Below are 27,883 nucleotides of genomic sequence, written 5' to 3'. Positions count from 1 at the left end.
GTAATGTCCATTGCAGGAAACAGGGGTTTGATGGCATGTTTGGCCAGAGTGTGTCCAGGTGTGAAGGGTTTGTTAATAGTGTCCCTCATTGCAGCAAAGTCTGAATGGCTGTAGTCACAGATTAACTTGCTGACACCTTTTATTGGCCATGCAGATTCTAAGTTTCTCTTTTCTCTCCTTCTCACTCTGTCTTTCTCTCTTTCCATGGATCTAGCAGAGATCTGTTAGTCTCAGTAGGTTTCTTGGGTCTGAGAGGAGGGTGCATAAGGCACAAATTTCTCCCTCTCATCTCTCACTAATCACCCCCTAAATGAGCTGTGGGTGGATCCTGGTTACCCCCCCCCCCCCACCCCCAACCTCCTGCAAAGATCTGAGTCAGGATTATTAAACCTTGGCTGTGCCATCCATACACAGCTATGCTTGGTCCAATACATGTCAAAACAATACTTACCATAACATTAAATAACATAAGATTAAAGAACAAACCATTTGCAGATATCCCCTGCTCTGGGGTACTGCAAGGACAAATTGCTAACCCATTATCTGTAGTCTTTACCTCATTACATTCAAAATGGCCGCTGTCATGTTGAGACCCTGCTTGTGATGTCATCATTAGAATCCTGGCAGATGACTCACTTACTTGTGGCATCATAATGGGGGCTATGGCTCATTTACATATGATGTCATAATCGACAGTGGGTATAAATTGAGGTGACATACAGACCCCAGCCTTACTCTCCAGGGCTGGCTCTCACCATTAGGGACCTATGACGAGCAGCACAGGACCAGATCGGGTAAGTTTGGCCGCTTTTCTCTCATGTTTGGGAATTGTTTTGCTGATCTTTCTTTTCTATACAATGTGAGAGCTGTGTGTGACCCTCTGCGGCCCCTAAAAATATGACCAAGGTGCGACACTCAACCTCCTCCAATGGCAGAAACCCAGGAGAAAGAGAAGTAGGAGCCGCCATCTCTCTTAAAGGGCCAGAGCCACAGAAATCCAAGACCGCTTTATAATAAATAAAGTTTGTGTCTGTGTGTTTCTTTAAGATTGTTGTGTATTTTTTTATTAAATATTAAATTGTGCCATTTCTCCTGTGCCCCTGTTCTCAATAGGTATCCTAGGGGTGTATTGATTGAGTACAGGGTTAAACTCTTAATGGATGGGTGACCAATGAACTTCAAATAGGAAATTAATTAAAGGGATATTCCCATCTGGGACATTTATGGCATACCGCTTGAATATGTCATAAAGTGTCCTATCCATCGACTGGTATGAGAATACTAAAAATTGACAAGCAGGTGCGCTGTGTATACAATCCCATCATGTGTGATACTGTTTGCTGAGCTGCTGTATCTAATCCTATCATATATGATACTGTCTACTGAACTGTGTATCTAATCTTTTCCCAGAGTGCGCTCATTATTAATGGCACCCTCTGAATTAATAATGACCCCTGTAGTGCCCCAATAGTTTTACTCTCTCTTGTAGTGCTCCCGGTATTTAGACTGGGGGCACTACAGGGGGCATTATAAATACTGAGGGTCACTACAAGACACAGTATAACTATCCGGCGAACCTATGTTCGTGATGTTAGGTGTCTGGGTAGGTGAAAGGCAGGGCGTGTAGAATGCAATGGCCAGCGTATGTTGTAGGAGTCAGAAAAGTAAGCCAGAGGTAGAAAAATAAAAAATCTCTCTTTACTGTACAGCAAAATGGGAAATCTAGTACATTTAACTATAGGAAAACACAGATCCAACTGTACACAGTGCAATTCTCTCCCAGATAGCAGTGTATACATTCAGGCAAGGATTAGAAATATGACCCTCTTTCTACACTTTCTTGCTAAAGTCTCTCTCGGTCGAATCTATGTCTGGCTAAGGATACTTGACAATAATGGCTGTAATGTCCATTGCAGGAAACAGGGGTTTGATGGCATGTTTGGCCAGAGTGTGTCCAGGTGTGAAGGGTTTGTTAATAGTGTCCCTCATTGCAGCAAAGTCTGAATGGCTGTAGTCACAGATTAACTTGCTGACACCTTTTATTGGCCATGCAGATTCTAAGTTTTTCTTTTCTCTCCTTCTCACTCTGTCTTTCTCTCTTTCCATGGATCTAGCAGAGATCTGTTAGTCTCAGTAGGTTTCTTGGGCCTGAGAGGAGGGAACATAAGCCACAAATTTCTCCCTTTCATCACTCACTAATCACCCCCTAAATGAGCTGTGGGTGGATCCTGGTTACCCCCCCTCCCCCCAACCCCAACCTCCTGCAAAGATCTGAGTCAGGATTATTAAACCTTGGCTGTGCCATCCATACACAGCTATTCCTGGTCCAATACATGTCAAAACAATACTTACCATAACATTAAATAACATTAGATTAAAGAACAAACCATTTGCAGATATCCCCTGCTCTGGGGTACTGCAAGGATAAATTGCTAACCCATTATCTGTAGTCTTTACCTCATTACATTCAAAATGGCCGCTGTCATGTTGAACCCTGCTTGTGATGTCATCATTAGAATCCTGGCAGATGACTCACATACTTGTGGCATCATAATGGGGGCATGGCTCATTTACATATGATGTCATAATCGGCAGTGGGTATAAATTGAGGTGACATACAGACCCAGCCTTACTCTCCAGGGCTGGCTCTCACCATTAGGGACCTATGACGAGCAGCACAGGACCAGATCGGGTAAGTTTGGCCGCTTTTCTCTCATGTTTGGAATTGTTTTGCTGATCTTTATTTTCTTTCTTTCTATACAATGTGAGAGCTGTGTGTGACCCTCTGCGGCCCCTAAAAATCTGACCTAGGTGCGACACTCAACCTCCTCCAATGGTAGAAACCCAGGAGAAAGAGAAGAAGGAGCCGCCATATCTCTTAAAGGGCCACAACCACAGAAATCCAAGACCGTTTTATAATAAATAAAGTTTGTGTCTGTGTGTTTCTTTAAGATTGTTGTGTTTTTTTCCTTAAATATTAAATTGTGCCATTTCTCCTGTGCCCCTGTTTTCTATAGGTATCCTAGGGGTGTATTGAATGAGTACAGGTTAAACTCTTAAAGGATGGGTGACCAATGAACTTCAATAGGAAATTAATTAAAGGGATATTCCCATCTGAGACATTTATGGCATACCGCTTGAATATGTCATAAATGTCAGATAGGTGTGGGTACCACCTGTGGGACAGGTCCTAAAGTGAACGGAGAACACCTTGCACAAGCACAGTGTCCTATCCATCGACTGGTATGAGAATACTAAAAATTGACAAGCAGTGCGCTGTGTATACAATCCCATCATGTGTGATACTGTCTGCTGAGCTGCTGTATCTTATCTTATCATATATGATACTGTCTACTGAACTGTGTATCTAATCTTTTGCAGAGTGCGCTCATTATTAAAGGCACCCACCCGAATTTATAATGACCCCTGTAGTGCCCCAATAGTTTTACTCTCTCTTGTAGTGCTCCCGGTATTTAGACTGGGGGCACTACAGGGGGCATTATAAATACTGAGGGTCACTACAAGACACAGTATAAATATCCGGCAAACCTATGTCCGTGATGTTAGGTGTCTGGGTAGGTTAAAGGCAGGGCGTGTAGAATGCAATGGCCAGCGTATGGTGTAGGAGTCAGAAAAGTAAGCCAGAGGTAGAAAAATAAAAATCTCTCTTTACTGTACAGCAAAATGGGAAATCTAGTACATTTAACTATAGGAAAACACTGATCCAACTGTACACAGTGCAATTCTCTCCCAGATAGCAGTGTATACATTCAGGCAAGGATTAGAAATATAATCCTCTTTCTACACTTTCTTGCTAAAGTCTCTCTCGGTCGAATCTATGTCTGGCTAAGGATCCTTGACAAGTAATGGCTGTAATGTCCATTGCAGGAAACAGGGTTTGATGCATGTTTGGCCAGAGTGTGTCCAGGTGTGAAGGGTTCTTATAGTTCACTCATTGCAGCAAAGTCTGAATGGCTTGTAGTCACAGATTAACTTGCTGACACACTTTTATTGGCCATGCAGATTCTAAGTTTTTTCTTTCTCTCCTTCTCACCGTCTGTCTTTCTCTCTTCCATGGATCTAGCAGAGATCTGTTAGTCTCAGTAGGTTTCTTGGGCCTGAGAGGAGGGAGCATAAGGCACAAATTTCTCCCTCTCATCTCTCACTAATCACCCCCTAAATGAGCTGTGGGTGGATCCTGGTTACCCCCCCCCCCCCCCCCCCCCCAACCTCCTGCAAAGATCTGAGTCAGGATTATTAAACCTTGGCTGTGCCATCCATACACAGCTATGCTTGGTCCAATACATGTCAAAAAAATACTTACCATAACATTAAATAACATTAGATTAAAGAACAAACCATTTGCAGATATCCCCTGCTCTGGGGTACTGCAAGGACAAATTGCTAACCCATTATCTGTAGTCTTTACCTCATTACATTCAAAATGGCCACTGTCATGTTGACACACTGCTTGTGATGTCATCATTAGAATCCTGGCAGATGACTTACTTACTTGTGGCATCATAATGGGGGCTATGGCTCATTTACATATGATGTCATAATCGGCAGTGGGTATAAATTGAGGTGACACACAGACCTTAGCCTTACTCTCCAGGGCTGTCTCCCACCATTAGGGACCTCTGACTAGCAGCACTAAACTAGATTGGATTAGTTTGGGAATTGTTTTGCTAATCTTTCTTTTCTTTCTTTTCTATACAATGTGAGAGCTGTGTGTGAACTGCTGCAGCCCCTAAAAATCTGACCTAGGTGCGACACTCAACCTCCTCCAATGGAAGAAACCCAGGAGAAAGAGAAGATGGAGCCGCAATCTCTCTTAACCTGTTTAGGACATAGGGCTTTCCGGTACGCCCTGATGTCCCGATACTTAAGGACACAGGACGTACCGCTCGTCCGGCGGTGATCGGAACTTGGTGCCTGCTCAAATCATTCAGCAGGCACCTTGGTTAAATGCGCGGGGGGGGGGGGGGGGGGGTCGGCGATCGCCGCAAACCACAGGTCAATTCAGACCTGCGGTTTGCGGCATTAACATGCGACGGCGGTTGCGGGCGGTGGTGCTTTGGGTCCATGTGGGGCTGTAGGGGGGACGCAATGGTATGGAAGGCAGAGTGGTGCCTTCCTGAGGCATCGGTGCTGCCTTCCAAAGAAGAGCCTGTGAGATCCAGTCCCCTGGATCTCACAGGCTGGAAGCTGTATGAGTAATACACACAGAAGTATTGGAATGCATTGTAAAGGATTAGACCCCTAAAAGCTGAAGTCCCAAAAAGGGACAAAAAATATAGTGAAAAAAAGGTGGAAAAATAAAGTTTTCCCCCCAAAAAATTAAAAATTTCAAGTAAAAATAAACAAAAATGTCATATTAGGTATCGCACGTGCGTATTGACCGGCTCTATAAACATATCACATGACCTAACCCCTCAGATGAACAACGTAAAAAATAAATAAACAAATTTTTGGTCACCTTTAGGGTTGAGCGAACCCGAACTGTAAAGTTCAAGTTCGTACCGAACTTTAGGATTTTTGGACCCCGGACCTGAACCCGAACATTTCCGTAAATTTTTGGCCCTGAGGCCATTGACCAAAAAAAAAAAACTTTTAGAATTCTGTTAGTTAGGTGGGTGGCGGTGGCGGCGGCCATTTTATGCATGCTCAGTGCACCAGCACTGCATCTGAGCTTTTGGGACATTGCAAATCACAATTTTTTTTGGGCAAACTACAACATCTGGATTAGTCAGTGTGCAATTTAAGGTAGAAATACACCCATCATTTTCTGGGGTTTGAAAAACACACAATTTTTTTCAAAAAACAGTATTTTCCAGATCTGCAAGTGTTAAATTCAAGTTTAATAAATACAGCTTTTATATTCTGTTAGCAAAAAAAGACTTTTTTTGGCAATCTACAACATCTGTATTAGTCAGTGTGCAATTTAAGGTAGAAATACACCCATCATTTCCAGGGGTTTGAAAAACACACTTTTTTTAAAAAAAAAACTGTATTTTCCAGATCTGCAAGTGTTAAATTCAAGTGTAATATATACATCTTTCATATTTCTGTTACCAAAAATACACAATTTTGGCAATCTACAACATATTGAATAGTCAGTGTGCAATTTAAGCCAGAAATACACCCATTATTTTCTGGGGTTTGAAAAACACACTTTTCTGACAAAAAACACTATTTTCAGGCCTTGCAGCATCAGCACGTGTGAAATTACAGGCTTATATACTGCTGTCAAATTCAGTTGTTAAACAAACACTCGTTTGGGCACAAAAAATTTAGTTGGCAGCCTTTGATGCAGCTGTCATTGTGAGATACACCCTTAATACATTTGGGTTACTTTCAGAGTTTTTAAATACCGCCATTTGGTGCACCAATATTGAATTCAGGCCTACAGTGGTTCAAACAGTGTGAGATACACCCTCTACATACAGGGGTTTGAATCAGGGATTTGAAATACAGACATTTAAAATACAGCCATTTTGGGCAAAGAAATATTTACTTCAGGCCTACAGTGGTTCAAACCGTGTGAGATACCCCCTCTACAAACAGGGGTTTGAATCAGGCATTTGAAATACAGCCATTTAAAATACAGCTATTTTAGGCAAAGAAATATTTACTTCAGGCCTACAGTGGTTCAGACCGTGTGAGATACCCCCTCTAAATACAGGGGTTTGAATCAGGGATTTGAAATACAGTCATTTGAAATACAGCCATTTTGTGCAAAGATATATTTACTTTAGGCATACACTGGTTCAGACCGTGTGAGATACCCACCTACATACAGGGGTTTGAATAAGGCATTAGAAATACAGCCATTTTGTGCAAAGATATATTTACTGTACTTCAGACCTACAGTGGTTCAGGCCCTATGAGATACCCCCTCTACATACAGGGGTTTGAATCAGGGATTTGCAATACAACCATTTAAAATACAGTCATTTTGGGCAAAGAAATATTTACTTCAGGCCTACAGTGGTTCAGACCGTGTGAGATACCCCCTCTACATACAGGGGTTTGAATCAGGGATTTGAAATACAGCCATTTGAAATACAGCCATTTTGTGCAAAGATATATTTACTTCAGGCCTACAGTGGTTCAGACCGTGTGAGATACCCCCTCTACATACAGGGGTTTGAATCAGGGATTTGAAATACAGCCATTTGAAATACAGCCATTTTGTGCAAAGATATATTTACTCCAGGCCTACACTGGTTCAGGCCCTGTGAGATACCCTCTTTACATACAGGGGTTTGAATCAGGCATTTGCAATATAGCCATTTAAAATACAGCAATTTTGGGCAAAGAAATATTTACTTCAGGCCTACAGTGGTTCAGACCGTGTGAGATACTCCCTCTACATACAGGGATTTGATTCAGGCATTTGAAATACAGCCATTTGAAATACAGCCATTTTGGGCAAAGAAATATTTACTTCAGGCCTACAGTGGTTCAGGGCCTGTGTGAGATTCCCGCTACATACAGGGGTTTGATTCAAGGATTTGAAATACAGCCATTTGAAATACAGCCATTTTGTGCAAAGATATATTTACTTCAGGCCTACACTGGTTCAGGCCCTGTGAGATACCCTCTTTACATACAGGGGTTTGAATCAGGCATTTGCAATATAGCCATTTAAAATACAGCCATTTTGGGCAAAGAAATATTTACTTTAGGCCTACAGTGGTTCAGGCCCTGTGAGAGATTCCCTCTACATACAGGGGTTTGATTCAAGGATTTGAAATACAGCCATTTGAAATACAGCCATTTTGTGCAAAGAAATATATACTTCAGGCCTACACAGGTTCAGACCGTGTGAGATACACCCTCTACATACAGGGGTTTGAATCAGGGATTTGAAATGCAGACATTTAAAATACAGCCATTTTGGGCAAAGAAATATTGAATTCAGGCCTACAGTGGTACAGACCGTGTGAGATACCCCCTCTACATACAGGGGTTTGAATCGGGGATTTGAAATACAGCCATTTGAAATACAGCCATTTTGTGCAAAAGATATATTTACTTCAGGCCTACACTGGTTCAGGCCCTGTGAGATTCTCCCTCTACATACAGGGGTTTGATTCAGGGATTTGAAATACAGCCATTTGAAATACAGGCATTTTGTGAAAAGATATATTTACTTCAGGCCCACAGTGGTTCAGACCGTGTGAGATACCCCTTCTACATACAGGGGTTTGAATCAGGGATTTGAAATACAGCCATTTGAAATACAGCCATTTTGTGCAAAGATATATTTACTGTACTTCAGACCTACAGTGGTTCAGGCCCTATGAGATACCCCCTCTACATACAGGGGTTTGAATCAGGGATTTGCAATACAACCATTTAAAATACAGTCATTTTGGGCAAAGAAATATTTACTTCAGGCCTACAGTGGTTCAGACCGTGTGAGATACCCCCTCTACATACAGGGGTTTGAATCAGGGATTTGAAATACAGCCATTTGAAATACAGCCATTTTGTGCAAAGATATATTTACTTCAGGCCTACAGTGGTTCAGACCGTGTGAGATACCCCCTCTACATACAGGGGTTTGAATCAGGGATTTGAAATACAGCCATTTGAAAATACAGCCATTTTGTGCAAAGATATATTTACTCCAGGCCTACACTGGTTCAGGCCCTGTGAGATACCCTCTTTACATACAGGGGTTTGAATTCAGGCATTTGCAATATAGCCATTAAAATACAGCAATTTTGGGTCAAAGAAATATTTACTTCAGGCCTACAGTGGTTCAGACCGTGTGAGATACTCCCTCTACATACAGGGATTTGATTCAGGCATTTGAAATACAGCCATTTGAAATACAGCCATTGATTGGGCAAAGAAATATTTACTTCCGGCCTACAGTGGTTCAGGGCCTGTGTGAGATTCCCGCTACATACAGGGGTTTGATTCAAGGATTTGAAATACAGCCATTTGAAATACAGCCATTTTGTGCAAAGATATATTTACTTCAGGCCTACACAGGTTCAGACCGTGTGAGATACCCCCTCTACATACAGGGGTTTGAATCAGGGATTTGAAATACAGCATTTGAAATACAGCCATTTTTTGCAAAGATATATTTTACTTCAGGCCTACAGAGGTCAGGCCCTGTGAGATACCCCCTCAACATACAGGGGTTTGAATCAGGAATTTGCAAATACAGCCATTTAAAATACAGTCATTTTGGCAAAGAAATATATACTTCAGGCCTACAGTGGTACAGACCGTGTGAGATACCCCCCTCTTACATACAGGGGTTTGAATCAGGGATTTGAAATACAGCTATTTGAAATACAGCCATTTTGTGCAAAAGATATATTTACTTCAGGCCTACACTGGTTCAGGCCCTGTGAGATACCCCCTCTACATACAGGGGTTTGAATCAGGGATTTGAAATACAGGCATTTTGGGCAAAAAAATATATTTACTTCAGGCCTACAGTGGTTCAGACCGTGTGAGATACCCCCTCTACATACAGGGGTTTGAATCAGGCATTTGAAATACAGCCATTTAAAATACAGCCATTTTGTGCAAAGAAATAATTTACTTCAGGGCCTACAGTGGTTCAGGCCCTTTGAGATTCTCCCTCTACATACAGGGGTTTGATTCAGGGATTTGAAATACAGCCATTTGAAATACAGGCATTTGAAATACAGGCATTTTGTGAAAAGATATATTTACTTCAGGCCTACAGTGGTTCAGACCGTGTGAGATACCCCCTCTACATACAGGGGTTTGAATCAGGGATTTGAAATACAGCCATTTGAAATACAGCCATTTTGTGCAAAGATATATTTACTTCAGGCCTACAGTGGTTCAGACTGTGTGAGATACCCCCTCTACATAAAGGGGTTTGAATCAGGCATTTGAAATACAGCCATTTAAAATACAGCCATTTTGGGCAAAGAAATATAGAATTCAGGCCTACAGTGGTCCAGACCGTGTGAGATACCCCTTCTACATACAGGGGTTTGAATCAGGGATTTTGTAGTGTCCCACTAGGTAAAGGTGGGCACTACACAAGGGTTAATGTGTTTTACATGCAATGTATTTCCCTGTGTTATCTGGGTGTCAGGCCTGTTAGGGTGCAGTTTAGCCTCCCAGGCGTTAGAGGGAGCTAGAGAGCCCTAGATATATATAGGTAGGCCCGGACAGGGGAGTGGTAGTGTATTCCAGGGGACTAGAGGAGTCACTTCATCTACCTGAAGCTCCTGAGGCTAGGATTAGCTCAGTTGAGATACCCCGGTTGTAGGAAAGCACCTCCTGGGGGAAACCTGCAGCTTCCCTCACAACAGGAACAGCACCCCAAGTTCCGATAAGTAACCTGATGAGCAGAGGATTTGTAAAGTAAAGCAAGTGCCAATACTGGAGGAAGATTATTCAAAGCAAGGATTTAAGCCAGCAATTAGGCATCCGGGCCTTGGGACCCAGCCAGCTAGAATAGCTAAAGGAAATAGAGCAGCATAGCACTGCAAAGCATTGACTGTTTTTCCCTCCATGTATCTTGCATGATTAATACCTGGCATCTTGTGAAATAAGCCTACTTGTGAAGCATTCGATATAAGGGACTGCATTACCATCTTGATGTATAAAGTTGGACTGTTTAAAGTAAAGCAACGTTCGGTTCACTATACCACCTGTGTACCTCACTTATTGCTGCTGAAACCGGTGTGCCACCGTTACAGGCACTGGCGTCACGAAACTCAAAAGGGACCTTGCTTCAGGCACTCTAAACACCTGCAACATCCAGGGCACCTCACACAACATCAGGCCAGGTCTCTACATACAGAGTGTGCCCCGGAGGAACTTGTGTCTACCTCTCATTCACTGCCGCATGCCTGCCCAGGGTTCTCCTTCAAATAGTGAGCAACCCTCGATTGCCCATAACCGTGACCTCACTTCGCAATACCCTGCAGGTCTGGCGTGTTGCATAAATTGGCGTCACGAACAGGATAACGAACATTCCTGCGCCATTGCGGAAACAAGTACTGTGTGCTACTATTGCCTTAAAGTGACCAAGCCCTAAATGCTTTATTGAAAAATTGCTGGGCCAAAGAACTGTAATAATTTGCGGTGTGAAGATTATATTGCATGGACTGTTTGCTGCTTATTTGAGCCACCGCTTGCTGTCAGTGAATAGACAGCGATTTTTCCACTTAACCTGAGGTGGATTACAAGTGCGCCTTGTGGAACCGTTTGGCGCGAAAAAGAGGACTTTGGCGCGAAAAGAACCAGGTGGAGTCATCGCCTGGCCAGCAAGGAAGAAAAGGTGCCGCCTACCTGAGTCCCGGAGCTACGAGAGGCCGCGCCCCCCTGCTGACGCTGTACGCAGGACGCTCAACGCCCGTAGCCACGCATCTCGCGAGACCTGGAGCGAGCATTACCGGAGTAAGTACAGACTTTGAACTGTTGCCGGCTCTTCTGTTTACCTTACCGGAACATTCCCGACCCCTGCCAGGGCACCGGGGGGAGCCCCGTTAGTGACAAAAGACTTTTCTGTGAAAAAAAAAAAAAGTTATTACCATTGCCGCTCCGGTCCGCTCTGCTACATTTAAAGGGCCATACCCACCTAGCAACGCCATGTCCACACCTGAGGAAATCGGACAGGTGGCCCCAGTCGTGCCTTCTGAAGTATCCACAGCCGACCCTAGGGCCCCTGCCGCCGCGGCACCGCCAAGCCTGATGCCGCTAACTATGCCGTACTATTTTGGGGCCCCCTGGTTCCCACGTTATTCAGGGGAAGCCCACAAGTTAAAGGACTTTAGGGAACAGATACTGGCCTTGTTCCGGCTTTATCCCATAACTGCCGAACAGCAAATGGAGATCCTTTTAGCTCAGTTAGAAGGGGCCGCCCGCAGGGAAGTCATGTTGTGGCCCCGCTCTGAGAAGAGTAGCCTGGAACAGATTTTTGATCGCTTGGGCACCACATTTGAGTCCAGAATAGTGTCAGAAGTTAAAATGCGTTTCTTCAGCAGAAAACAGCAGCCTGGAGAGTTGCTCCGCGATTTTGCCCTGTCCTTACAAGAGACACTGAGAGCTGTAGTCCAAGTGGATCCCAAAGAAGCTGAGGATCAGGACCAGACTCTTAGAGAGCAATTCATTGCGGGCATAAGTACTGAGCATTTAAAGGGCCAGCTACGGATGTTGTCAGCTCAACACCCCCATTGTACATTTTTGGATTTTAAGGAATTGGCCATCAGTATACTAGGCCAGAACCCTGCTCCAGGGCCAGCAGCCTTCCCTGAACCTCAGGCTTGTCAGCCAAAGACTGTTAATGTGGGGCCTGCAGGAGTCAGTCAGGCCACCCAGGCTCCAGTCACAGATGTGGTGGCAGCACTAATGGAGCAAGTGAACCATCTTACTCTAAGCTTAGAGAAGGTGTGTAAGAAGATAGAGGAGTGGGAGAGACCACTGTTACTGGAGGATGAAGGCCCTTTTCCTCCGAGGCTCCCATCTGCCTATAGGGATGTATATCCAAAAGAACCTGATGGGCGACCGAGTTACCGGCCCAGAAGTAGAAAACAGCCTGTCTGCCACCATTGTAAGAAATATGGACATACCGAATCAATGTGCTGGCAGTTAAACGGGCAACCCCTGAGGCAGAGGACCGTCCCTCGGGAGGTAGAACAGTAGGTCCAAAGGATCCAAGCTGGATGCCTAAGTATGTAGGATCCCGTCCAAAAATTAACATATGCATCAACGGGATACCCTTTGAAGCCCTCTTGGACACTGGGTCACAGGTCACCACCATTCAAAGGCCTGCCTTTGACAAGTTCTGGGATCCAAGTCTTCTCACCCAGCCACCAGAGTCCTGGCTAGATATCATTGCCAGCAACGGTAAGCCAGTGAAAGTGCATGGGTATTGGGAACCTACCCTTCAGGTGGGAGAAGCCACCTTACCACAGCAAGGCGTGATTGTCGTGCAAGCAGGAGATAAAGGAGGACACCCTGTGATATTAGGGACTAACGTTCTAAAAAGTTGTTACTCTGAAGTGCTTGACGCATTAAATCAAACTATATCTTCAGCCTCACCTGCTTCCAGAAGAGTTATTCAAAAGACTATTAGTGTGCTGTGTGCTCAACAAAGGTTCGCCAACAAGAAAGGAGAAATTTGTACTGTCCGGATCCGGGATAACCGGCCGGTAATTCTGCCTCCAAATTCCCAGATCATCCTGTGGTGCCGTGCTGTGTTAGGGATCCAGGGCCAGGACTATCAGGCCTTAGTGGAACCTATTCCCATTGAAAATCATCCCTTCGTACAGACAGCCAAGAGCCTGGTGACCGTGTCTCAAGGTAAAGTGCCTGTCCGTTTAATTAACTTTGGTGATCATCCCGTCACTCTCCTTAAACACTGCCCCGTTGCTCAGCTTTTTCAGGTGTCTTTCCAGGACCACACAGAGCAGCAGCACCCCTACGACATCTTGTTGAGAAGAACTACATGTGGGGGACGAATCCACCCCAAAGGAGCAAATAGAGGGAGTCCTGAAGCTTGTGAAGGAGCACCACCAGGCTTTCAGCAAACACTCCACAGACTACGGAGAGGTCAGTGTAATCAAACACACCATACCCACTGGCTCTCATCCTCCTATTAAGGAGAGGCACAGACCCATACCGCCTACTACCTATCAGTCTGTGAAAGAGATGATACAAGAGATGAAAGACTCTAATATAATCCGGGACAGTCATAGTCCCTGGGCTGCGCCCCTAGTACTTGTCCGAAAATAAGATGGCAGCATAAGGTTCTGCGTGGATTACAGAAAAATTAATCAAATCACCCACAAAGATGCATATCCATTGCCACGCATTGAAGAGTCCTTGACTGCCCTGGGGTCATCAGCCTATTTCTCCACCTTGGACTTAACCAGTGGGTACTGGCAAGTACCTATGGCCCCAGAAGATTGAGAAAAGACTGCTTTCACTACACCTATGGGCCTGTTTGAATTCAATTATATGCCGTTTGGACTGTGTAACGCTCCGGGAACATTCCAGAGGCTGATGGAACGTTGTTTAGGCCATAGGAATTTTGAGACTGTACTCCTATATCTGGATGACGTCATTGTATACTCCAAGACGTATGAGGACCATTTAGAGCACCTGGGTGAGGTGTTTCAAGTTCTTGCTAAATATGGCCTCAAAATCAAGCCATCCAAGTGCCACCTGCTGAAACCAGCGGTCAAATACCTTGGGCACGTTGTCAGTGCCGAAGGAGTACAGCCTGATCCTGATAAACTTGCTGCTGTCCGCAACTGGCCTACTCCTACGACCGTGAAAGAGGTGAGAAGCTTTCTCAGTTTTGCAGGGTACTACAGGCGTTTCATCCCGCATTTCGCACAATTTGCGGATCCCATCCAGGAACTCCTGAGGGGGCACCCAAAGAAGAGCCCAAAAACTCCTATTCCTGTTGAATGGAACGAAGAACGAGAAATTGCCTTTCAACTCCTAAAGAAGAAGTTGACTGAACCCCCTGTTCTGGGTTACCCAGATTATCAGAAGCCCTTCCACCTCTACACAGATGCCAGTAAAAGAGGCCTGGGGGCCGTGTTGGCTCAAGTGCAAGATAACAAAGAAAGGGTGATTGCCTACGCCAGCAGATCCCTGAAAAGAACGACCAGAACTACAGTTCTTTCAAGCTGGAATTTCTTGCCTTAGTGTGGGCTGTGACTGAAAAGTTCAAAGGCTATCTCGCTGCCACACCATTTGTTGCCTTCACGGACAATAATCCCCTGGCGCATCTGAATACGGCAAAGTTAGGGGCACTGGAGCAAAGATGGGCCTCCCGCCTCGCCAACTATGACTTGAAATACCGGGCGGGCCGCTCCAATGATAATGCTGATGCTCTGTCGCGGCTTCCCACTACAGAGGCCCCAGATGAACTGAAAGATGCCTGGGAAGAAGTGGAAATGCCCGCGTTCTACAATAAATTTGCCCAGCAGGATAATATCCGTACTGAAGATCTCCCTGCTGCTGATCCTCCCTCCTCAGATGGTCCTGAGTCCAGAGGCGATCAAGAAAGATGGATTAAGCTCCAGTCCGAAAGTAGAGTCCTCGGTGAACTGCTCGACTTCCTTACCAGTGGGAAAATCCCTGAGAGAATCCGCAGGAAGAGTGCAGACCCAGAACTAGTGAGACTGTGGAGACATCGCCACCAACTATTCCTTCAAAGAGGCCTGTTGCTCAGAAGGAGTCTGGATCCAGTGTCCTGTGATAGAGTGTACCAAATTCTCCTGCCACGTCGGGATGCCAGCCTGGTACTGGATATGTACCACAACCAGTCCGGACACTTCGGTGTGCAGAAGACTGAGGCCACCATACGTAGAAGATTCTATTGGATTGGGATGAGAGAGGATATCGAGAAATGGTGCAGAGAATGCACTGCCTGTGCTGTGGGGCGAACAGAACGCCATGACCAGAGGGCGCCTCTCCATCCTATTGTAAGTACAGCTCCTTTAGAACTTGTCGCTATTGACCATGTGAAGTTGGAGCCGAGTCGCTCAGGGTATACGTATGCCATGACTATAATTGATCACTTCACCAAGTTTGTCGTAGCAGTGCCTGTGAAAGACCTGACAGCTAAGACTACAGCGGAGGCGTTCTGGAAGCATTTCCTACTGCCCTACGGCTGCCCAGAAAGGATCCTCACCGACCAAGGGTCTGCGTTTGAGTCACAGCTGTTCCAGGAGATGTGCCTGCTGCACAACTGCCAGAAAGTCCTGACCACCGCCTATCATCCGCAAGGTAACGGACTCTGTGAAAAAATGAATAAGACTCTCATTGAAATGCTGAGAGCAGTACCCCCTGAAACGAGGGGTGATTGGCCTACTTTGTTGCCACAGCTCATGTACACCTACAACAACACCATCCATTGTTCCACCGGTTACACCCCGTTCTATCTGATGTTTGGGCGACAAGGGAGATTACCTGCGGATCACTCCCTGGGGGTACAAGTGCCGGATGTGATTAACCCACTGCCCAGGACTGATTGGGTAGTGGAACACCAAAGGCGTCTCCTCAACGCTAAGGAGATTGTCCAGGAACGTATGGAAATTGTTCGAGAAAGGCAGCAAAAAGACTATGACCAGACTGCCCACGCGGAACCCCTGGCTCTTGGAGACAAGGTGTGGTTAAAAAACAACCACCGGACCAGCAAGTTGGACAGTAAATGGGAAAGGATTCCCTATATTATCACTGCCATACCCAATGCTGCAGCTCACATTTACCAAGTCTCCAGGGAAGGAAAAGGTTCCCAAATCATTCACAGGAACCGTCTCAAGCCTTGTATAGAAGGAGAACCAGCGGCAGAGGATATGGAGCCTGAGCCTTCTGAAGAAGAGTTGCCGGCTCCACCTATGGACCCTATGCAGGCTGTGGAGAACTTGATCCATGATAAAGAGCAGCTCCACTGGGCCCTCACGCCTTGGTTGAATTTACTGGTTCCTGCTCCTGCTCCTGTTAGTTCTCCGCCTCAGGACACCTTACCCCAGAGAGCTCCGGAAGTGGCTCCAGAGGCGGTGAGCTCCCCTGACCTTCCTGAGTCCGGTCAGGAAGAATCCCTGCCACTAAGGAGGTCCACTCGTTCTACCAGGGGACACCCACCTGTGAGGTTTGGGGACTACATTATGGGCCCAGGTAGCCTGGGTAAATGCAGTGGCAGCTGGGCCTGAGGCGGATAGCAGTTTGGCGCATGTCCTTCCACCACCGAGGATTGCAGGGCGCTTCAGTTTGCCTCCTGTTGCTTCCTCCTCCTACTCTGCTTCTTCATGAAGAGGGCATTGGCTATTTGTTCAGTCCCACCAGATTAACCAATACCTTACCCCCAACCCCCCCACCTAACCCATAGAAATAAACACACCACACCACTGCTTGTATTTAATCGGCCACAGCAGCCGTTTATTGAATAAATACAAAATATATAACATAAGTTAACCAATGACGAGGGAGGTCCTAGAAGCCCCAATAACCTCATAAACACTGGAACACCTGCGTCTCCATCTTGCCCCCAGCCGTTGAACCCAGCTCGGAGGCAGCAGCTGATGGACGCGTAACTAGTTACTACCAGCTCCTCAATGAGAGTCCAGCCCCTCACGCGGGGCCCTCCCATCCTCAGGTACCACCATATTCTTCCACTTCAAGGACCTCCCCCGCCTCCACGACTGCCGCGACAAAACAAAACACCAACACTTCCCCCACTACTACTTCCATTAGGGACGGGCGGGTGGGCGTTTCAATCCCCTGGCCGCACTGCTCCTGCTTCCGCCTTCTTCCTCTGTCTCTGCTCTGGCCGCACCCCCCGCTGCCCTAGCAACTCGCGCCTCTTCCCCGATCCCACCCCCACTCACACTTGACCCTTTCCTCACCTGTCCTTCACCGCCAAGCCCCTTCATGCTCGTCCTCCCCCACCGCTGCGCTCCTGTCCGGCCTGACTTGAAGAGGGCATTGGCTATTTGTTCAGTCCCACCAGATTAACCAATACCTTACCCCCTAACCCATAGAAATAAACACACCACACCACTGCTTGTATTTAATCGGCCACAGCAGCCGTTTATTGAATAAATACAAAATATATAACATAAGTTAACCAATGACGAGGGAGGTCCTAGAAGCCCCAATAACCTCATAAACACTGGAACACCTGCGTCTCCATCTTGCCCCCAGCCGTTGAACCCAGCTCGGAGGCAGCAGATGGACGCGTAACTAGTTACTACCAGCTCCCCCGCCTCCAAGAACGCGCAGCTTGACCACCTCAAACCTGCGCGTCCCTCCACATACGTAAAGCTATTTCAACACCACTCTGGAGCCCCAGAGACCACAAATCCGTCCCCACCGCATTCAGGTGCACTCCATCTGCTCTCCAAAATGCACCCACACCCTTCTCCAATACCTCATGCCGCACCACAACACCTCCATTCCTCGCCATAAACCAGCCCACTGCCCTATTTACCTTGATCCGTGCCTTATTAAGGCTCTCCACTGACCTCGCACCCCTCCAAGCCTTCCGCGGAACAATGTCAGACCAGACTGTGATCACCCCCGGAAACAACGCCCAGATCCTAAGCAGGTCAAACTTAACATCACGAACCAATTCCCTAAAAGGACGCTTGCCCAAGTCGTTACCCCCCACATGCAAAACCAACACATCCGGAGGACGATCCAACCGCACGAAATGATGCACCTCCCTCAACACTCCGCCCCACAACATACCTCTCATACCTAACAACCTGACCGTAGCCAACTCCGGACTAATACCCAACTGGCGACCGCTCGGCCTCACGTCCGCTCTGATCGCCCCCCAAAACACATAGGAGTGCCCTAAGATCCACACCAAAGCCGCCGTCGTCCGACCTGTGAACACAAAAGAACAACATTAACACCAACCTACCACCCACAGTACCACTACAACAATGCAGGCCGCACATATGATTTAAAACGCACCGACTCCCAACGCCCAATCCTCCTAATCACCTCCTCACTGGCTCCTAACCTGGCTGCCTCGGTCGCCGCCCCAATTCTGAACGAATGACCCGAATAATCCTTGACCGGCACACCCAAAACCTTTAAGCATTTTTTAAAGACCGCCAGAAACTGAAATCTAGACAAAAAGGAACCATCCTCATGCCTAAGAAAAGGAACCTCTGCAGACCTGAACCATAAGACCCTGCACACCGCACCGGGCACATACTACACCCTGGTACTGAAAACAAAGTAAAACGCTGCCCCCTGCCCTCCTGATCCGTTTTTGACCTGCGAATCCGGACAGACACCCTGTCCCCCGCTAACTCGACATCCTCACTCCTAAGCTCCCCCGCTCTATGAACACTGTCACACACCAACTCCCCCAAGCGGAAGGCACCAAAAAATGCCAAAGCAAACGCAGCCTTAAACAGCCCCAGCTCCCAATCGGAGCTACAAATACAACTCAACTTATCACCCATTTGCAGCAACAACTCAAAAGACACCGGCCTCCGACAATCCAGCACCCTGCCTGTTCCCCTACGCCATCCCTTCAAAACCTGCCGCACCAAAAAACTCTTAGTCAAATCCAGTAGCCCCGCCACTTAAAACCAAACGCTACCCCTGCAATAAAATGATTCACCTTTGACACCGACCACCCCTCGCTCTTCAACTGCCCCAGCAACATCAACAACCTCACATCACCATCCCCCACACCAGCCCCCCAAGTTCCATTTAAAGTTTCCCAGGTGGTCCACGCCTTACCATACTCCCTCCAAGTACCCGGACTCAACGAATCCCTCAACATCCCCATCACTTCTCCTCCAGGATCGCCCACAGCCACGGCAGACACTCCAGACCCTCCGCCTCCGCCTCTGGCGCTAGAAGCCGGAACCGCTCCCACTGTAAACGAGAAAGAGAATCCGCCACCGAATTAGACACACCAGCAACATGTTCTGCCACCAAGCACATATTAATCGACAAACATCGCAATACCAGAAACTGTAACCGCCTAACCACCGGCGGAGAAGATGCGGACAAACTGTTGATAGCCTGAACCACCCCCAAATTGTCACAATGAAAACGCACCTTCCTGTTTTCAAATTTCTCACCCCACAACACCACCGCCATCACAATGGGAAACAGTTCTAACAAAGCCATGTTCCTAACCCACCCACGACTTACCCACGAATCCGGCCACACGCCCGCACACCATTGTCCCTGGCAATAGGCCCCAAAACCCACTCCCCCCGACGCGTCAGTATATAACTCAAACTCCACACTATCACACAACTCCGCCATCACCAAAGACCTGCCATTGTACTGACCCAGAAACTCCGCCCACACCCTCAAATCCCCTTTTAACTCCTTACGTAACCTGATAAAATGATACGGCGCTGACACCCCTGCCGTAGCCGCGGCCAACCTTCTACAAAAAATTCTACCCATTGGCATAATTTGACAAGCAAAGTTCAATTTACCTAACAATAACTGCAAATCCCGCAACCTAATCTTCTCCCTCCCTATGGCCCTATCAATCTCCTGACGCAAATCCACCAACTTATCCTGGGGAAGCCTACACTCCATCCGCTCCGTATCTATAACAATCCCCAAAAAACACAACTCTGTCACCGGACCCAACGTCTTCTCCCGCGCCAACGGTACCCCAAAACGCTCAAAAACCGACTGCACCGTGTGCAGCAACAAAGAACAAACCCGTGAATTCGCCGGGGGCCTAAACACAAAAAAATCGTCTAAATAATGGATAACGATGAACAACCTGAAACTTCCACCACTACCCATTCTAGAAACGAGCTAAAGGTCTCAAAATACGCACACGAAAGGAGAGCCACCCCACGCCAGACCTTAGCCACTATACACAGAAAATACTCCCCATCCCAAAAACAGGCCCAACAAACCCAATGCTCTCACGTGTACCGGAAGCAAACGAAACGCCGCCTCCACATCAACCTTAGCCATCAACGTCCCCTGCCCCAACCAGCCTCACCCATTTTTACAGCCGCATCAAAGGAAGTATAGACCACGCGAACAAAGTTCAGGATCTAATACCATCATTGACCGATGCCCCTTCGGGTAAAGACAAGTGATGAATGAGCGCCGAAACTTGTTCGGATCTCTTTCTTCGGCACCACTCCTAGCGGAGACACCCTCAACCCCGGAATCGGCGGTTCCTTGAATGGACCCACCATCCGCCCCACGTCCACCTCCTTCCTCAACTTCTCCGCCACCACTCCCGCATGAACAAGCGCAGACCTAAGATTCTTAGGAACAATAGGCCCCGCCGTAACAACCGATGGAATACGAAAACCGAACCTAAAACCATCCCCCAACAAACCAGCCGCAACCCGATCCGGATATCTATCTAGAAACCCCTGCATCTCTTCCACCCGTCCGTCCCTTTTCCAGCACCATCACCCCCTCTATTCCTTCCCACTTTGAAGCAACGGTTAGCTCCATGGGCTCCCCCACACCCCGTGCACTCGTGCTTAAATTTGCACTTGGCCCCAAATCTGCAATTTCCTTCATTAAAAAGGAAACACAACCCTTTTGCCGATGCCGCTGCCAAAGCACCCGGGGATGACCCCCCGGACTCCCCGCGAAAGGACTGCCCAGCCCTAGGAGGCGCCGTCATCCCCTTAACCTACAGCCCAATATCCTTTATGATCACCCACCGATATCAGATCTCGACCTGCCTTACGCTGCCGAAACTGCTCATACGTAACGGAGCCAACCCACCCCATCCATAAACCCTATAAGCTTCCCCAATAGCATCCTGGTAGCATGAACAAGCGCAGACCTAAGATTCTTAGGAACAATAGGCCCGCACCGTAACAACCGATGGAATACGAAAGAACCGAAACCTAAAAACCATCCCCCAACAAACAGAGCTCCGCAACCCATCCGGATATCTATCTAGAAACCCCTGCATCTCTTCCACCCGTCCGTCCCTTTTCAGCACCATCACTACCCCCTCTATTCCTTCCCCTTTGAAGCAACGGTTTAGCTCCATGGGGCTCCCCCACTACCCCGTGCACTCGTGCTTAAATTTGCACTTGGCCCCAAATCTGCAATTTTCCTTCATTAAAAAGGAAATACAACCCTTTTGGCCGATGCCGCTGCCAAAGCTCCCGTGATGACCCCCCGGACTCCCCGCGAAAGGACTGCCCAGCCCTAGGAGGCGCCGTCACCCTTAACCACAGCCCAATATCCTTATGATCCCACCGGATATCAGATCTCACCGCCTTACGCTGCCGAAACTGCTCATTGTAACGGAGCCAACCCACCCCACCATAAACCCTATAAGCTTCCCCAATAGCATCCTGGTAGCAAAACAGCGCCGAACAACAATCCGGAGACCTTTCCCCAATGACACTTGCTAATATGGCAAACGCCTGTAGCCAATTAGCAAACGTACGTGGGATCAATCGATGCCGACGCTTATCCTCATCCTCCTTTTTTCCCTCCTCCTTCTTCCCCCTATCCAGCTTAAACCGTTCCAATGGGAGCAGCGAGAATATCTCCACATATTCTCCCTTCCAGATCTTTTCCCTCACTTCCTGCTTCAAATGAGCCCCCAGCGGCCCCTCAAAGAACACGTACACCTCACCGCGAGCCCTATCATCCAACCTCTGCACCTCCTCCTCTCCCCCCGCCTGAGTCTCCACCGACACCGACCCCGCCGTAACCCCTTGCGTCCCTGCCCCGGACACCGGCACCACTCCCCACCCCGGCAACGGAGACCCAACACCGGACCCCATACCAGACAACCATCCCGCCAATCCCCCCAAAAAATGCCCCAAACCCTTACCAATGGTCCCCCCCCCCACCCACCGGGAAACCCTGCGCTAACATGGAGCCCCAAGCAATCTCACCAGGCACCACGGGCGCTGTGACTCCCGCTGCCGTAGATCCTGACTCCCGCCGCACGGACACTTCACCGTCATAGCTCCTGGACGTCGACGGCTGTTCCTCCTGGACCACCTGCACGACCCTCTGCACCACGCTGGACGGACACCGGGACGAGACCGCGGCACCCACCGCGGCAAGGGGACCTTCTTCAACACTGCTTAGATCTTCTCTGGACCTGCGCTGGTATTCATCTCCACCCAGTGCAGCCCGAGGAACCCGGATGTCATCTAGAAGCCGAGTGGACCGCCCGCTAAAGGAAGGACTGGGCCGGTCCACCGATCCTGGTACGGAATCCGGTTGAACTGCCGCAGGGAGCGGGGGAAGGGGCGTCCCGCTCCTCTCAAGGCCCTGCCGTGTATTGGGATTCCTCCCGCGGCGACAGTGACTCGCAGAAGGCTGAGCGGACACTCTCCGCCGCCGAGGGTCCGCAGGGGGGCTCCCTACTCGGCGCCGGGCCCGGGGGGTGGTTTCAGGGCTTAGGCGCGCCGGTGGACTACTCCGCCGCGGCCGGGCAGCCCGAGCAATGGGGGTAGCCACAGGAGCAGGTGAAACTATACACGCACCAACCTGCTCCTGCAGCCAGCCAGGCCCCCGCACCTTCACGCCGCAGCCTCTCCAGCATCTCCTCCACCGTCATAACAGACACGACATCATACAGTCCGTTTCAATCCCCTGGCCGCACTGCTCCTGCTTCCGCCTTCTTCCTCTGTCTCTGCTCTGGCCGCACCCCCCGCTGCCCTAGCAACTCGCGCCTCTTCCCCGATCCCGCCCCCACTCACACTTGACCCTTTCCTCACCTGTCCTTCACCGCCAAGCCCCTTCATGCTCGTCCTCCCCCACCGCTGCGCTCCTGTCCGGCCTGACTTCCTCTACCAGCTCCTCATCCGGTCAGCATAACACCTTCACTACCAACTTCAGCACAGCCAGGGGTAAACGACAGCAGGCAGTTTTTAAAACTAATCTGTTTGGGGGACAAACCCCACACCGCGCAGGAGCTGTGGATGGGTCTTGAACAACAGACCGATGAGTGGTTTGTGCCAGTCAGCCTCAAGCCCGACCTGGTGGTGTGCGATAATGGGCGAAATCTCGTAGCAACTCTGGGACTAGCCGGTTTGACGCACATCCCTTGCCTGGCGCATGTGCTGAATTTGGTGGTGCAGAGATTCCATAAAAATTACCCCGATATGTCAGAGCTGCTGCATAAAGTGCGGTCCGTCTGTGCACGCTTTCGGCGTTCTCACCCTGCTGCTGCTCGCCTGTCAACGCTGCAGCATAACTTCGGGCCTTCCCGCTCACCGCCTCATATACGACGTGCCCACAAGGTGGAACTCCACCATGCACATGCTGGCCAGACTGTGAGAGCAGCAGCAGGCGATAGTGGAGTTTCAGCTGCAGCACACACGGGTGAGTCGCTCGGCGGAACAGCACCACTTCACCACCAATGACTGGGCCTCCATGCGAGACCTGTGTTCCTTGTTGCGCTGTTTTGAGTACTCCACCAACATGGCCAGTGCTGATAACGCCGTTCTCAGCGTTACTATCCCACTTCTATGCCTCCTTGAAAAAACGCTCCTGCCGATGATGGAAGAGGATGTGGCACAGGAGGAGGAGAAGGAAGAGGGATAATTTCGTAGAGTTTCCGGCCAGTCATTCCAAAGTGACTCCGAGGGTGGGTTCCTGCACCCACAAACCCAAGGTACACAATTGTCCAGCCAGGGCACAGTTCTGGAGGATGAGAAGGTGGAGGATGTGGAGGAGGAGATGCAGGAGGAGGAACCATGTTCACAGCAGGGTGGCACCCAGACCAAGTCATGGCCATCACTGGTAAATGGATGGGGGGATAGAGAGGACACAGATGATACACCTCCCAAAGAGGACAGCTTTTCGTTGCCTCTGGGCAGCCTGGCACACATGAGCGATTACATGCTGCAGTGTCTCCTCAACGACCGCCGAGTTGCCCACATTCTAACTTGTGCTGATTACTGGGTGGCCACTCTGCTGGATCCCCGTTACAAGGACAACGTTCCGTCCTTAATTCCGTCACTGGAGCGTGACTTCAAGGATGGAAGATTTCTCCTCAGGCTATATTCACTATACCCCTTTTCTTACCAATAACCACTCTGACACCTTCTTGCTTGGTAAAAATGACCATTACGGCCAACTTTATTGTACACACAAATAACATAATAACAATAATCATTTTAATACATCCTTCAACATTATGAACCACTGTACCGTAACAAGGATCCTGGAGGGCAACCCAAACAAGCGGTATCGTCCGTAACCATCTCTCCTTATACTTCAAGATTACCCTCAGCCGCACTCACCGACCCAAGGGCAACCAAATCCTTGAGGAGTATCCAAGTATCTCCTCTGTAGACCTGTTGCCCAAAACAGGAGCCCCAGTCGCGTCGATCACAAACCACATTAGATACAGGCTCCAACATGTCCTGCATCTCTTAAACCATTGCATTGCTCCCCCAGGATCTCATATCCATCAGACCAAATTCCACGACCACGCTTACCCCAATTCACCAAATTAAGGGCGGGCGGGCAGGAAACACTCTGCCTTGCACTGACCCTGCTTACCAAAACCACTCCCCCAAATCTATATCCTACCCGGGAAACCTCACTCCTCCCCTTCACCAGCTTCAAACCTTAACCCCTTCCTAGCCTGACGACTTCCACCCAAGTCAAAGAGCGCACTCCGCTATATCTGCGCCTCGCTCCATTGCTGTTATACTTCAAGGATGGAAGATTTTCTCCTCAGGCTATATTCACTATACCCCTTTTCTTACCAGATAACCACTCTGACACCGTCTTGCTTGGTAAAAATGACCATTTACGGCCAACGTTATTGTACACACAATAACATAATAACAATAATCATTTTAATACATCCTTCAACATTATGAACCACGTACCGTAACAAGGGATCCTGAGGGCAACCCAAACAAGCGGTATCGTTCCATAACCATCTCTCCTTATACTTCAAGATTACCCTCAGCCGCACTCACCGACCAAAGGGCACCAAATCCTTGAAGGTATCCAAGTATCTCCTCCTGTAGACCTTTTAGGCCCAAACAGAGCCCCATCCTCGGCATTCACAAACCACATGAGATACAGGCTCCAACATGTCCTGCATCTCTTAAACCATTGTATTGCTCCCCCAGGATCTCATATCCATCAGCCACCAGAAGACCACCCGGTGACACCTCACCTGTGGGGGCGTCCTGCCATCACCCTAAGAGCCGTCTCCAGCCCCTCCGGATACCTAAGGGCCCACATGTCGATCCCTACATCATTATAGATGCACGCCATCGGATCTCAAGAATTGAGGGCGGACGCCGCCTCCAATTCCCGATGACGAACCACCACAGCCACCTTGTCTGCAAACAAAACGCCCCACCTCCTGTGTTTTAACTTTGCCCGGGCTATTGTTGATTCGTTCCAACCGACCCGAGCAAAACGCCAATTACCGCCTCGCAAACTACCTCCGACCATACCAACAGCAGCCCGGAAAATCCGACACCAAAAGCAATTACGTCCAACTTAATGTCCTCGAATCACATCTCGCGACGCGGACGTACTCCCAAATCATTTGCCACCCACATGCAAAACCAAAATGTCGGGCGAGCGATCTAATAGAACATTCGTATGAATTTCAGGGCATAACCCGCCCCCAGAGAAGCCCCCTTTCACCAATCCACCGGACCGTGCAGCTCCTCAGCGAAAAACCCCAATTGACCGAACGCGTTCCGCCGAACATCAGCTCGCAAAGCCCCCCAGTAGACATACGAATGCCCAAAAATCCACGCAAGACAAGGTGCCGTCCCTGCAAAACAAACAAAGTCAAATAAAACAACCATCACTGCCAATTCTGATCCCCACACGTTAATCATGAAACAATTCATCCCCACACACTACAAGAGATGAGGCCTAACATAAGACCGAAAACAATCAGACTCCCACCGCCCTATACGTTTTATAACCTCCTCTCCAAGCCCCCACCTGGAAGCCTCAGTCGCGGCCCCAATCCTGAATGAGTGTGATGCAAATTCCTTCGCCGGCAGACCCGCAGCCGACAAACATTTCCTAAAAACAGCCACAAACTGAAACCGAGACAAACACAAACCATCCACATGAACCAGCAAAGCACCCGGATCACCCGGACGCAATGCCAAAAATTCCCTGACACAACGCACTGGGCACACAACCGACTCTGCAAGCAGCCTAAGCCATACAACCACACCCTTACCCACCTGATCTGTTTTTGACTTCCGCAGCAGACATCTCAAAGCACCATCCACCAGCACAACGTCCTCCCACAACAAACCGCCCCCACTCGTGCGACTTGCCGCCACCAACTCCGAGATCCGAAAAGCCCCGAAAAAATCCAATACAAACGCCGCCCTAAACAGACACACTTCGTATGCTGATTTACAAACCAACCCCGCTTCTTTCCACAGCATCTGTAACACCGCAAAAGAAACCGGCCTCCTAGTATCCTTCCGTACCACACTACGACGGTAACCCTTCAAAGCCTGCCGCACCATGAAACACCTAGACACATCAGCCAAGCCCCTCAGGCGCAACCAGAAAGCCACAGCTGCTACCCTCTTTGACGCCACCGAAAACGACAAACCTTCCGCATAAAACTGTCCCACCCAAAATATCAACAACATCCTAAATTCTTCAAAAGAACTGCAACCGCCCATCTGTTCAATCAATTCCTCCCACAGCACCCACACTGAAGAATAGGCCAACCACGTACCTCTACTCAAAGACTGTCTAATCAGGTCCGCCGACACCCCAAGGCCACGCTCCAGAGCCACTGGGGGCAGGGCAACCCCTTGACCTCGGCACCCGGCGCCAGGCCGCGAAAACGATCCCACTGAAAGCGAGAAAGGGAATCGGCAAGTGAGTTATCCACTCCCGGCACATGCACCGCAACAAAACATGCATTCAACTGCAAACCCCGTAAAACTAGATGCCGCAGCAAATTCAAAACCGGAGGCAAATTCGCCGTCTGGTTGTTAATCACCTGAACCACACCCATATTATCGCAGTAGAAACGAACCCGCCGATTCCTAAGCAAATCCCCCCACAACTCAGTAGCCAAAACAATAGGAAAAAGTTCCAACAATACCAGATTAGTAAGGAAACCTGCCTGTCTCCATTCCACTCGCCAGGCGCCCGCACTCCACTGACCCATACAAAACACCCCATAGCCAAAGGAACCAGACGCGTCAGAGAACAATTCCAGATCAACACTATCAACCACCGCCTCCATCCACACAGACCGGCCATTATACTCGGACAAAAAATTCTCCCACACCACTAAATCATCCTTCACCGCAGCAGGCAAACGCAAATAATGAAAAGGTGCAGCAACGCCCGCAGTTGCCAGGTCCAAACGCCGACAAAACACCCGCCCCATTGGCAAGATACGACAAGCGAAGTTCAATTTGCCTAAAAC

Source organism: Bufo bufo, chromosome 4, assembly GCF_905171765.1.
Source record: "Bufo bufo chromosome 4, aBufBuf1.1, whole genome shotgun sequence".
Taxonomy (NCBI): domain Eukaryota; kingdom Metazoa; phylum Chordata; class Amphibia; order Anura; family Bufonidae; genus Bufo; species Bufo bufo.
This window is presented reverse-complemented; position numbering follows the sequence as displayed.